Source organism: Cyprinus carpio, chromosome B1, assembly GCF_018340385.1.
Source record: "Cyprinus carpio isolate SPL01 chromosome B1, ASM1834038v1, whole genome shotgun sequence".
NCBI lineage: Eukaryota > Metazoa > Chordata > Actinopteri > Cypriniformes > Cyprinidae > Cyprinus > Cyprinus carpio.
This window is the reverse complement of record NC_056597.1, coordinates 36,258,129-36,273,135: the sequence shown is the minus strand read 5'-3', so window position 1 is coordinate 36,273,135 and position 15,007 is coordinate 36,258,129. Positions and strand designations below refer to the sequence as shown.

General features: G+C 34.6%; 1 long non-coding RNA gene across 1 annotated transcript; it reads right to left on the bottom strand.

Annotated features, from left to right (window-relative positions):
* Window positions 1-7,134: 7,134 nt before the first annotated feature.
* Window positions 7,135-9,047, bottom strand: LOC109071255. Its single transcript, XR_006153915.1, has 3 exons — window positions 8,916-9,047; window positions 8,771-8,826; window positions 7,135-7,520 (listed from the first exon to the last, which is right to left on the bottom strand). It is a non-coding gene; the product is annotated as an uncharacterized LOC109071255 (long non-coding RNA).
* Window positions 9,048-15,007: the final 5,960 nt, after the last annotated feature.

The window sequence follows — 15,007 nt, the reverse complement described above, 5'->3', positions numbered from 1 at the left end:
CCATGTAACCATCGATTGTAACTCCTTGTAACTTTATTCAGTAACGGCGGTTGGCATTCCAGCTTATTGGTGCAATAGCCGCCCTCTTATGTCAGGAGTGTGGATCAGATAATAGGTGTTAATATAAACGTTACACATGTCACTCACCATTGTCCTCTTAACATTAATATCTACACACACCTTATGCATCAAATCCTGCCTAAAACCCCTGCTTTCCTTAAAAAAACGTAATCAATATTCTACTCTGTGCCCTACTGAAAGCAGCCATATTGCCAACAACTTATCATTTTGACATCTCGCGTGATTCTGTGAGATTTCGACAACTTCAAGTTACGCCTCCTACTTCAAGTTACGCCTCTTTCAAGTTACGCCCCTGTCTTGTAGTCTGCAGACGTACACGCTTGACTGCATGCACGAAAGTGACAGTCATAGAACAAAGGAATCAACATTTTTTTTCCACAAAAGAGCCACATAGGCGTCTATGTTAAAAGATGTACTTAATTGGCCAAAACAATGGAATAGACTCAGAATGCAGTACATCTCGGGCGTCCGGTTGCCCTATGCCGGCTTCTGATATTTTGAAGGACCTCCTTGGTTGAAAGCCTGTAAGAACCAGAGGTGGGAAGTCCAGGGGAGCCAAAGAGTAAAAAGTCCTGCCATATTTTTGCTCCACCTCATGAACTCAGCAGCCGATTTCACCAGGAGGAACCAAGTCATTCCTTCCTTAAGTCACAAACGACTCTCAAGTTAAATCCCAAGTCCTCAAAGGAGTTAAAAGGACAAGGATAATTAAGTGACTAATTAAATGAAGATTGTGCATTAGTGATTAACACCTGCTGTTTTAGAGATTTACAGAGGATCAGATGTTGATGTTTTTTTATTGGTTAAAATGATCTTCACCATCATGGAGATCAGTGTTTGATTTAGTTGGGCGCCTTTGACTCTGACTTGTTGTGCCAAATATCTCTCTCTGAAGAACATATAGTCACAATGATCTGATATATATCTCATATAATGTTTTTTTTTTGTTTTCTTACATGTTTAGGTTTTAATAATCCCAGTAAAAACTACTGCACACACACACAAAAAAAATTGCTCTAATAGTTACAGGGAATGAATTTAAACTTGTGTAACACATATAGAAGTTTGGAACGCCCAGTGCTTTTTTTAGACACACACAGATATCAAGAAACAGCATATGAATCTCTACACATGTGACAAATCAACCACAAATGCTTCATGTTGAATACATGAAAAGACTCCCATAATGCACTGCAGTATGAATAATTATTTTCACACTGTTGAGCGATCACATGATTAAATGTTCATGGCCTAAATGCCTAATCCCAAATGTTTGTTTTTCCTAAATATAGAAGCATTGTAGGGTGTCATTTGCGTAATGACATTTCTCTCTTGTTTTGTGAAGGACACACAAGTTAAGTATGGTGACCCCGTACTAGAATCATACTATGAATTTAACACCATCCAAAGTGATCATACAGCAGGTACTATCTAACCACTAAGCACAATTTCTTCTGCTTTAAATCTATATCAAGCTATTTAAATCTGATCATACAGACTCAAAAGCAAGTTACCTGCTGTTTCAGATTTGGATCAGACATGCACAATGTTATACTATACAACAGTAATGTAATTGCTTAAAAGCCAAATTTATAAAAAATGGCTCTTAAAGGCTCAAGAGCTCAACTGCAAGTGCAAATACCTCACCACAAACTAAGGTCGCAAAAAGTTTTTTTCCTTTCAAATTGATTTCATCAAGGCTGTTGCATTTCTTAAAGTCAGTTGTAGTCTTGTGTTGATATTTTCTTCATGCGTTCATTGTTAACGCAAGAGTGTTCATCACTAATGACAATCTTCATTTAATTATCACTAATTATATCAATTAACTTAACTCTTTGAGGACTTGGGATTGAATCAAGACTCGTTTGTGACTTGGAAGGAATGACGTGTTCACTCTCTGATGATCAGCGCTGAGAGTTCACTGGGTGGCGCAAAAATATATATGGCAGACCTTTTAATCTTTTGTCCCGAATACCCAAATCTGGTTAGAACCATGGTACCGGCTTATGACTTGTTCCGCCAAAAGAAAAGAAAAGAAAACACGAAAGAAAAACAGAGTCTTTTAAATTGAGATTCAAGCAGCAAGCAGGATGGCTCTAAATATGGTACTTAAACTTTAAAAGAAACGGTACATACAGTACAGGTCAAAAGTTTGGAAACATTACAATTTTTAATCGTTTTGAAAAAGAAGTCTCTCTCTGCCTCATCAAGCCTGCATGTATTTGATTTCCAAAACTACTACAGAAAAAAACAGAGTAATATTGTGAAATATTATTCCAACTTAAATAATAGTTTGCATTTCGAATATACTTTAAAAAAAAATAATTTATTCCTTTGATGCCTAAGCTGAATTTTTCAGCATCCTTACTCCCAGCCTTTCAGTGGTCACAGGTAACATCCAGTCTATCACAGGCACTGCTAAAACAGACAAGTCAACCAGTAACTCAAAACGGTTTGAGTAAACAGATTTGCTGTACTAAAACCAATGTAAGTTTTAAAAACTTTGCCAGTTATGTAAGTCAAGCCCGATTACATTACGTGCGGATTGAGCGTTAGTGAGAAACAGCTGCTGTTAACTAAACAGAATCACCAAGCTCCACTTAGTAATAACCACGACCTGACTTTATTTTCTGTCAGACGTCTACAGAAGATCTTATTGCGAATTAACTAAGGTGTAGATGTTGATTTAATTGTGTTCATTTGACAGTAACCATGTTAGAGATCAGTGTTGGCTTTGAGTTGGGCTCTTGGACCCTTGATTTCGTCTTAGATTATTTTTTTTTGGACGTTGTAACCATGTGTTTTGGAAACATGTTTTGTTATAACTCAACAAACCCAGAAAAAAATATGATCAGGTATTGGTGGTTTATACAAATATTGGTGATGATAATTATCAATTATGGAGCTGTTATAGAGTTCAAAAATCTTACTAAATAGGTGTTCTATACCCGTTAGTTCAGTCGATTTACAATTGAAAAGTCATTCAAAAAGTCAGTGGTTCTTTCATACTCAGTAACATAAAGAATTTTCCAAACAGTTTGGTCTTCTATGGTGTCAATTAGTCACACACAGACATCAATAATCAGAATATGAACCTCAACAATGGTTACGAGAAAAAAAAAAAAACATGCTGCAATGCATGCTGGGTACTATTGTAATACAAAATACATCCATGGCTCCCAGCAAGCTCTCTGCTGCATTGTTTCTTTTTTTTTTTTCCGTCACCCATTGTTGAGGTTCATATGCTGATTATTGATGTCTGTGTGTGACTAAGTGACACAACAGAAAACCAAACTGTTTGGAAAGTTCTTTATATTAACAGAATTAATCACAGAATCACTGGCTCTTAGAATCACTTTTACTGTAAACATACAACTAATTACAAAAACACCTATTTCATCAGAGATTAGACTCCAAAACAGTTCAATAATCAATGATTATCATCACCAATATGTTACAGTATAACACCAACCATCTAGGTAAGGTTAGATAAAAAAAAAAGCTGACTTGAATGCACTGTAAGTGCTTTGGATAAAAGCAGCGTTCTAAGAGCGTGAGTGTGTGTATAAACACCTGATGATATTGGGGGGTTCTCTGGGCTTTGAGTACAAAACAAATGGTTACAACAGCCAAGAAAAAACTAAGACAGAAATCAAGGGTGCAAGAGCGCAACTAAAGCAAACACTGACCTCTAACATGGTTACTTCAAATGAAACAATAAATCAACATCTAAACTTAGTTAATTCTCAATAAGATCTTCTGTAGACTGGTCTGTACAGAAATAAAGTCAGTAACGGTTATTGATAGGGGAGCTGGCGGTGATGCTGTTTGTAGGGTTGTTTAATCAGATCTTGAGAGATTTAATGTATTTTATTTCAGTTTATTTTTATCTAAGGCTGTGTCTGAAGTCAGTTGTGTTCTTGTGTTTCTCGTTTCTTCAGTAATTCTGTTTGTTAACAGCAGCTGTTCATCACTAATTTCACAATTATCACTCAATTAATCACTTAATTATTTAATTGCAATGTATATCTTCTTCCAGTGAACGCAACTGAATTAAGTTCAGAGTACTCACAACTGTTAAGTTTTAAAACGTAAATGGTTTAAGGCAATCGGTTTCCTCAAACGGTTTGAGTTAACACAACTTGACAGGTTTTAGTGAGGATGTGTCTGAAGTCAGCTGTAGTTCCTTTTCTTCTCTTTTCTTCAGTAATTCTGTTTGTTAACAGCAGGTGTTCATCACTAATGCTCAATTATCCACTTCAGTTAATCACTTAATACTTAATTGCAATGTATATCTTCTTTCAGTGAACTCAACTGGAATTAAGTTCAGAAGTAACTCATAACTGTTAAGTTTTTAAAAACTTAAATGGTTTAAGGCAATCGGGTTCCTCAAACGGTTTGAGTAAACCTAACTTCTCAGGTCTTTTAAGGCTATCTGGTTTACTCAACGGTTTTGAGTTACTGTGACTGTCAGTCAGGTTTTACAGTGTGAGCATTTAGAAATCATTCTACATATTCTGATTTTATTGAGTGTTGGAAACAGTTTGCTGTCTAAATAATATATTTGATGAATAAAGAAGTTAAAAAGAACTGCATTTATTCAAAAAAAAAAAAAACATCTAATAATAATATTGTAATAATATATGTTATTTACCTATCACTTTTTATCAATTTAACACATCCTTGCTGAATAAAAGTATTGATTTTATTTTAAAAAAAAAGAGAATGAAAAATGACCGCCAAATTACTGACCAGTAGTAGTATATTGTTATTACAAAATATATTATATTTTAAAAAACATAGCTTTCTTTTTTTTTTTTTTTTACTTTTATTCATCAAAGTTATCCTAAAAAAGTATCACATGTTCTGAAAAATATATTAAGCAGCCGAACTATTTCCAACTTTGATAATGAATCATCATATTAGAAATGATTTCATAAACGGATCATGTGATTAATGATCCTAAAAAGTTTCAGCTTTTGCATCACAGTAAATAAATGTGAATTTAAAGTAATAATACATTTACAAAACAATATTTTAAATTGGTAATAATATGATCAGCAATATTAACATTTTTTTCTGTATTTTTGATCAAAATAAATGCAGGCGTTGATGAGCAGAAGAAACTTCTTTCAAAAACGTTAAAAATTAGTAATGTTTCCAAACTTTTGACCTTGTACTGTAATGTATAGGTTACCTTTTAATGCTTGGGAACATATATGATACCTTTTTGAACCTTTGTAACCCTTTGCAGGTCCATAATAAGCCCTATGGGGACGGTTAGTTGTTGTGTCTCCTTGGGGGACAGAAATGGATCCCTACTGTACCCTATTTCTGACAGTGTGGTGTAAAGGAATAAAGATGACTCTTACAGCATACTTAATGTTTATAGTATTATGATGCTATTATAAGTATTGTTAATGCATTATTTTGTCAGGGACTTTACTTGAGAGGGCCAATCACTAACTCATTATTAACTACCCATTCCTAACATGAACTCGTGGTTGTTAATCATTTTGACTTTACTTGGGGGGGGGGGGGGGGGTCTGGGTTAATCATTATTACCTCACAGTTAAACTACTAAAACTCAGCTCATGATTTATTACTTAATACGTCGTATCAAATACACATGTACTAACCAGCGAGTAGTCAGCCTGGTTAAGAGATGTGGAGTGGATTTTCAAGAAGTCAGAGGAGTGGAGGAACAGTGTCATGACGGTGTCTGGATGGACAGTGAACTGTGTCCGAGGCATTTCTTCAGGATTTTTCTAAAAATGTTCTTTGTGGATTTGAGGTTTTATTATTATTTAGCTGTTTATAAGTCACAGCAGGGTAAGTTTAAAGGGAAAGAGAACAAACAAAAAAACAAAACAGACAAGATCAATCATAAAGCTGAAGATTTCAAAAGCTCAAATTATGATATTAAATTATTTTAATTTGTATCAAAGTCAGAGTATTTCTTTTTCTTCCTTAAAGAGGCTGTTGACCCAAATGTTAATTATAATGCATTAACTCTCAAACATGTATTAACATGTAATTAAGCCTGTCATGATTCATGCATGAATCCACATGACTCCAGTTGTAGTTAAGGATAGGATTCATGCATGAATCCACATGACTCCAGCTTTAATAATCATTAGTATTCGATAAATTAAGTATTCATTTAGGCATTTATACATGATAATTCAGGTACCCTTATTGTAAAGTGTCTTACCGTTACCAATGAGAAATTCCTCCATCTGAAAAGTCCACATTGAAATAACCTGCCATCTCGGTGTGGTTATTTCCAGTTATTGTCCAACAGTTTTATTCAGTGTTTATTATTATTATTATTATTATTATTATTATTTGTGGGCTTAATTTGTCTGAACCAAAATGTGCAAATGTTTAGTGAAAAACTGAACATTGTTTTTTTATTTAATTCCAACCTTTACATTATTAATGAGAGCAAATTCTACATACTTTCAGGTGTATTAACAATAAAATATTTATTTAGCCTGAAATGGAGCTTAAAAATTCGTCACTTGATTCGACTAGATTACAAGTTTCACTGACATGCAAATATATTTTGATATAATAAGGAACAATATTGATAGAAATGCTGTAATGTTACAGTATTATTGCAAGCACAAGTTGCAAAAAAAACAAATAATAATAATCTTTCCATAGAAGTGATGGTGAAATGTGTCTAGAGAGGATAACTGTGCAGTGTCTGTTTTCTGAAGAAAAACAAAGAATCGTTTGATAAGTTTTTATTTTACAAGTATTCAAACACTGAAAACAGAAAGACCAGAGATAATTTAGGCCTGCACAAAATAAAAAAATAAATGTGTCTATATTACTATATTAAGTAATTTTTAGACACATCATCAAACCATATTTAACTGGAATTTTAAATGGGAGTCGAAATGAAATCATTTTTTTTCATATACATTTTGTGTCCATGGTCTCAGATGGTTTTATAGAGAGATGTTACATGTGCAGGCTCATTGGCAGCAGGGGGAGCTGTTTGTGCATTATCAATATGAGTGTTAAAGGTTTATCAAAAACAAAAACTTACACTTTTAGATGAGGTCTATGTTTCATGCTCAATCATCAAACACTCTTTTCACGCCATTAACAATACCATGCACAACTTTTTCTGGCGCCTTGACGATCTCTTTGGTTCCTCCGCTCACAGCGCCGGTCACCGGGGACACCAGCAGAACTGCAGTGGCACCAATAAGTTCAGCGGCGGAGCCCACGCTGCTCATTTTACTGCCGGCCTCTACGGTGCTGTACACCGCTCCTTTCACTATCCCCAGAGGAACGTCCACCACGGCTCTGGTCACGCCCACCGCGCACTCGGACACACCCAGTGCCACGCCTCCCACGAATTTCAGAAAATCCATGGCGTCTCTCTTTTATCTGCCTTCTTACAATATGAGATTCCCTGCGAGCTGGATATTGAAACAACATGTGTATGCATGGTTATTTTTATAACAAAAGTAATAATACTTCATTACAGTACTTCAAGATTTTTTGGGAGTATCTGTACTTTACATGAGTTTTTACTTTCACTTTTTCTCCACTACATTTCCTAATTAAAATGTATACTTTTACTCCCATACATTTCCCCGAAGCATATTTATTACTTACTACAAAATAAAGTCAGAAGAACACAGACTGCAAGAAAGCAGGTTTGATTAATCAGTGGTCCGGCGTTTGCAAGTTAGACTCCTAAAAAACACCTTTGCTCATGTGCAAACAAGTCAAGTGCTCACACAAACCGCAGATGATTTCAGTTTCCTCTCAAGTCGAGTCCGGGGTCCTGCGATATACAGTATAGGCTTTCTCATGCGATAATATGGTAAGTGTTTGTTGTAATGATGTAATCTGACATTATCGAGTATATCACCAAATCACACACGAGAGTGCACACACGTGACTTATTAGTCTATTCAAATTAAAAATCCAAGGCATTCTAAATTATAGATGGCAAAATGCGTCTGTATGCTTTTTATATTTATATAATTTTTTAACATAAACTCGAGTGTGAAAGAGAGCTTTAGTAACATTACTCTCATGCTGTGTGCAGCCACTTTTTATACAAGTGCTTCGGATGTTTGCGCTCAAAAAACCATCTGTCAGAAGTTTAAACTAATACGGCTTCAAAACACTTGATTTCAGCTAGATAGACATGATAAGCTAAACAGATGTTTGCAGTTAAGAGCTTATTATTATTATTATTACTATTATTATTATTATTATAACTGATAATAATCAGAAATATTTCTTGAGCAGCTAATCATCATATTAGAATGATTTCTGAAGATCATGTGACACTGAAGACTGGAGGAATGATGCTGAAAATTCAGCTGCACATCACAGGAATACATTTTAAAAATTATTTAATTTTCATAAAAACTTATTTTCAATTCTGAAAATATGTCATAATATCACTGTTTTTATCTAATAAATGCAGCATTTCAAAGATCTAAAAGAGTTGGACACAAACACTGAACAGAAATGTAAAATCATAGTACATAGCTGTACTAAATAAAATAAATAAAATAAAATAAAATAAATAAAAACTTTTAACACATGGGTGATTACATTATAGACCTATTTGATATGTGCTTTTAATCCATGACACAATATTGACAGGAAGAATTTGATTCATTATTTTAACATATCATAGATATCTTACCTTCAACAGACCTCCTCTCAGCAGCTGAAAGAGTCTGCAAAGTTGTTTTCAAAGACCTGTGATGTAAATCAAAATGAAATAAACTTAGGCTACATGCTAAACATGCTGTACACATACTAAACATGACAAAGTCAAATATACTAACCTGAGGTCACAGGAGCTGTTGAAGCTGAGCTCCTTTAAGTCAATGTTGAGTGTCTCTCAGATCATCTCAGGGTTTTTATACTACGATCACTGGAGGAACTGAGATCAAAAGATGAGAGACACTAACGCAAAACAAAACCTCTGCGTAAACACATTAGGGAAGCTGAAGGTCAAGATTATTACAGAGATGTTAAGGGAGAACCACTGAGCCAATGATTATGTATTAATCTTTCCTGTAAACTGGGATGATTCAAAAAGATTTAAGGCTTTTACAGTAAGTCATGGGGGAAAACTGCATTTCATGGAAATTACTATGTTCCTATGGTTTTGTTAATTTTTAGCTTAAATAAAAGTTTAAATAATTCTACTCTTCAGTGAAAAGTCTAAAACCCACTGACATATATTTCTGTTCCCTTCCGCAGTCTTTAGTAACTAGGCTTTTCTAGAAGATGCTGTTTTACACAGTTAAGGCAGATGTGAAGATGTGGTGCTAAAGTTCCTTCATAGAGCTCTGCTATTATGAAAACAAAAATAATAATAAAAATCTCTGTTTTTACAAAGAAGTCATTATCTGTCCCCAAAATTGCTTCAACCAATTTTGAAATACTCATGTTTATTGTTTTATATCCTTTGGGTTTGCTGTTGGATGATATTTTGTGCTCTTTTATCAAAACCAAAATTAAGATCATAATATTTTTACTGCCTTTTTAAATGCAATCTATCAGTAACATAAAATAATTCTATTGACCCAAACATTGAACAGAAAGATGTACATATTTTATGTACTAAATGAATGTCCCAGCTGTGTGTGTGTGTGTGTGTGTGTGTGTGTGTGTGTGTGTGTGTGTGTGTGTGTGTGTGTGTGTGTGTGTTCACTACTCCGTGTGCACTTGGATGGGTTAATTGCAGAACACAACTGGGTCTCCATACTTGGCGTTTTGTTTATTAAAACTAAATAAAAACAAAACTTGTAACTAGCGTTCTCTTTTTTATTTCTATTCTACCTACATGTTTTCCTTTTTATTTATTATAAAAAAAAATAATAATAATAACTTGGCCCTCTAACACTAGCTCAATCTATTCTATTTCTATCCTGTTTACTATAAGATCACATCTTATCACAGACAAACCCACTGCCTTCACATACTTTCACTGTTCTTCATGTTCTGACTGGGGCCAGTACATAAACTTTGTCATGATTAAGACTGTTTTTCAAGGGGTAATCAAGCTTACTTTTTGGAAGTAGACCAATAAAGACTGGAAAAAAATATGTCAAATCCTAAAGAAAATATATGATGACTTACTTGTCTAGTGTAAGCATTTTATTCAACCGGCTCCAGAGTTTTTCATACTGTGTTTGTTATGAAATATTAAGTAACGATGTACATTCATTTTTCTTCAAATTCTATTACTGTCTTGGGAAATGCACCTGTAATGTCCACTAATCGGCCCAATGAAAGAACCCAAAGACATGGGTGACATGAGCACAAACAAAAAGATACAATATAGAAGAACGGGTTAAAACTAATAACAATCTTGTTATTAAAATGGTGAATAAACATTTGCTCTTTTTCCATTTTGCATTTACTTGTACTTTTACTTTCAATGCTTAAGTACATTTAATATAAAATACTTTTCATACTTAAGTACAATAAATATCACATACTTTTACTTAAGTAATATCTCTTTTACTCAAGTAATATTCTAAATGGTGACTTCAACTTCTACCAAACTTACTTGAGTATGGCTTTTAGGTACTTTATCCACCACTGATCATCAGGGAACTTTAATGCAATATTCACTTTCTCATGTTGTTTGGACATCAGTGTGTGTTGGCAGTGTATACACAATCACCCTATAATGATAAAAATCTACCCACTCCTTTTTTTTAATCTCCATATATCACTAGCATGTCGATAACTAGTTTTTTATTTTTCTTTTTTTTTCTTTTTCCATTGTCTGTGTCAGTGTGAGTCTCGCCCAAATCCTGTTTGTTCAGGTTTTTTAAGGTTTATGAATGTTATAGCGCCAGCTGTGGTCCGATCCCCTTAAAACTTTGCATGCTTGTCTAGATTCACCTGACGCATGTGCTCAGCAGGTTTTGTGAAGTTTTTAGCTCTCCTTTGGGCTTAACTAAACTTTTTCGCAGTGAAAAGTGAAACTGAAAGAATACAGTGCTCTGACAGAAACAGCCCTGATTTACCAGAAGAGACCCTCAAAAACAGAAAATTGAAAAGCTTCCTTATTTTGGTTTGAAAGTTTTTTTTTTTTTTTAATCAGTGGCTGTAGTGAGAGACGCTCACATCCAAGGGAAACAAAACACACACACACACACACACACATATATATATAGGGAATTAGAGTTAACTAGACAACAGGCTTTAATAATATATATATTACATTGACATTTAGTCTTTTAGCAGACGCTTTGATCCAAAGTGACTTACAAATGAGGATAATAGAAGAAATATAAGTGTTGAAGTTTTCACAGAGGAGGTTTTGGACACCTATTTTCACTTTCTATCATAAAAAACAAAAAAAAAAATGCCATAACAGCCATAAAAAAAAACATTTAGGATCAAAGTGTAATGTAAATAAATGGGGTTGACATATAAACAAATCTCTCTGCTTGAGAAAACAATAATAATTTGAAAAAGCCTTTATATAAAACATGTTGTAATTGTTACTTTTCTTTCCATTAGTCATGTTATGGAGGCAAAAACTGACCAGTGCATGTAAAAAGCATAATATTTCATTTGGCTTTAAAAAGAGGTTTTCCTTTAGGTGATGCTGCCCAAGGGAAATGCTCTAAAATTAAAATATTGTTTACATGTGATATATTACAGTTGTGTTGGAGGACAAAATGGTCAACCCTATTCACACTGAAGTTGATGACAGTGAAGAATCCAGTTCCCGCATATATTAAAGCCTGTTGTCTAATCATCTCTAATTTCCCTCATATAACAGCACTCCCAGTGTAGGCTATGTCTATATTTTGAGCAAAATGGAAGTGGTGTGGGCGTCACTTTCTTACTTTCAAAGGGAGGCCTTCACATACAATAACAAACACCCGCCTGTCCCGGCTGAACAGAAAAGCTCGACACACACAGCGGGGTTCTGACTATGGATTTGATTACTACATACATTAAATCTTTACATAGCATTTACTAAACTGTATCGTTACGTAGCACAGCTATCTGCTGATTCTATGAAAAAAAAAGTGTAGCGTGCACCTTCTGTCTTGCACTTACTGTATGTGTGTTTCTGGGCATGTGTGGCCAAGGTCACTATTTTCACTAACTAGGCTACTTCAACCAAAGTCTTCAACCAATCTTATGCCTTCAGAACATTAAAATATGACACAAGTTGCATGAAAGTATTTTGATGGCAGTGTAACGCTGATTCTTCCTGATTTGTAACTGTGCAACTTTCTTTTTTCCCCTTTACTAATTATATTTTGAGCATTAAAACTATTTTGTAGAAGTTGAATTAAAACATGAATGCAAATACATGAAGTGTCTATTTGATAAATTACACAAGCATCCACCCAAAGATTTCTGGATTTATGTTTATGCATTTTAATTTAGCAGCCCCTTTACAAAGTAACTTGAGAATGTCTCCAATAGCTGGCGTGTATACAGAAACTAAAGAACTAATGCCTATTAATAAAAATCTATGTCAACATTCATGTCCTAGTAAAGAAACCATGTCTCTATGTGGAGACTTTAAAAACATTGGACATTGCTATGATATTATAGATTTAATACAGGTCACTATAGACTTCATTATTATGAATTTAATAGCCTGTAGGATAAAAAATAAATAAATAAATGAACAAATAAAAACCCACTTGCAATTTACAGGTTGCAATTTTTTGTACACAACAGCGCCACCTCATGTTCGAAGTAAGACACTGCAGAGACCTAACCTGAGAGTCAAGACCAGCATCCAAACAGGATGAACATTTTAAAGATGAAAAACAATCTCCAAAAATGAAAACACAACACCAAAGCAACTCAAGTCCATGTTTTCTGTCACCTTTAGGGTAAAAAAAGAGTATTTAACATGATTGTAATGTACAATGAATGTTATCTTGTTTGACTTTATCTCCCAGCAGCAGCCTTCACCGATCAAGAGCTCCCACAAGGCCTTGTTTTAAAGAAACACTGAGTTTTTGATATCAGGCAGGATGTGAGTTTGTAAGGCAGGTCTTGTCTTCATATTTTTCCGCTTTCTGTTTCTTACGACCCAACAGATGAATGAACTGCATTGAAATCCACTGAATGTCTGAGATGTGTTGAATGGTTTCTTTCATTCTGAAGGCCCCGGATATCCTGCGCTCCACGAGACATTGAAATGCATGTCCTCGCTGAGAGCTGTCGAGCACAATGGTGTTTTCATCAGATGATTATACCATAATATCTCACATTAAAATCATGAATAATCATACAGAGGGCTGGGTCTGTATTTCAGGCCTGTTCTACACAAACAGTCATTTGCGGAGCGACGCAGCGTTCAGGTTTTCAGTCTGGGATGTTTTAGAGAAAGCTGTCCATTAGCGTGATGCTGAGGATAATATCACAAATCATGACTGAATGTCACCATGTCATTAAACACGGCAAACCCTCGTGTGATCGGTGAGTAAAAGAAAATAGTGGAAATGATCATAATGAATCAAGCTTTTATCTGTCTCAGCAAAACAGAACGGCAGGCATCCAATCTAAATTACATTCTATTCATGAGATAAATTAAATGCATTAAACTAATTTTAAATTAAATGTAACATATGTTTTATATGTTTGTAAAATTAATACAAAATAAGACAGTCATACAGTGTTTAACTTAAAAATGTAAAGAAGAAAAAAAACAATGCATGAAGAAAATAAATTGCAATGTTCTAAAAACTGTTTAAAATATAATATATTGTTTTGTATTTATTTTATTTATTTATTTTTTTATTATTATTATTTTTTTGGCATGAAAGACCCAGACATGTTCTCAACAGGTTTCGTGAGAAACCTCGAAAACAATAATCACAGCGGTCGACTCTCATACGTCTCTCTCTACCTCTTTTTACATCATCTGTGTCCTGTCATCACTTCTTTTCTTTTTTCCACAATTCATGTGTGATTCGATCTCTGTCTGGCCTTGCGTGCCAGTCCCTCTTCTCCAGCAAACACCTGTCCGTCTCTCGTCTCTTCACAGGCTGCTGTGCTTCTGCGTAACATCTCCATGACTTCAGCTTGATCTGATCCAGGTGTTTCACGTAGTATCTGCACAAGTCAACAAAATAAACCATGTACAGTTTCTGCAAGAATAACAGCTACAATAAAATCGTAATCATTTGTTATAGGATCTTTTTTTTTTCATTAGTGGTTAATAAACTTTGCATCAGGCGAACACAGGGCTGAATGTTTCATTTGGCAAACAGGTGTGAATATTACTGACATTTAACATGGAGTCATGAAACACTCCTGCAAGCACACACATCAGGGCTGGGTTGACAGTATCGATTTCCTGATATTAATTACTCAATGTCAATTTTTAAATGTTCTAAATAAATGTTCGATACTTTACATTAATTTCAAAATGTTTTGTCCTAATGTTCATATAACTTTTAACAAATGTTCCCTGCCTCAGTTCAAATGCAGCGTGAACTCTGTTTCTTCACACGTTGTAAAAGCTTTACTCTACTCAATAGAAAAGTATTAATAATGAATGCTTCTGCTTGTCTCTCGTTCTGCACAAGAAGTGTTTGTTTTGGTCTCCATAATCTGAAGCAGTTCTTCTCGAAAGAGGTTTTTGGACTCTTAAACACGAGAAGAGAGGGAAGCAGGCACCTGAGCGGCGCGTGAAGGACGCTGCGCAAGGACACAGAACAGAACCGAGGTTCTGTTGCCATGCCAACCACGCATCCACAGAAACTAGCAGTAACTAGAGCCGCTACACTGTCCTTAGCATCTGTGCAACACACGGAAACACGTGCAAATATCTTGTGATGAAAGTGTTTGATATTATAGTCTTTGGAAATATCTCAGAAATAGTTTGTTTCTGCATAATATTTACTTTTTACTTTTTTATAATAATAAAATA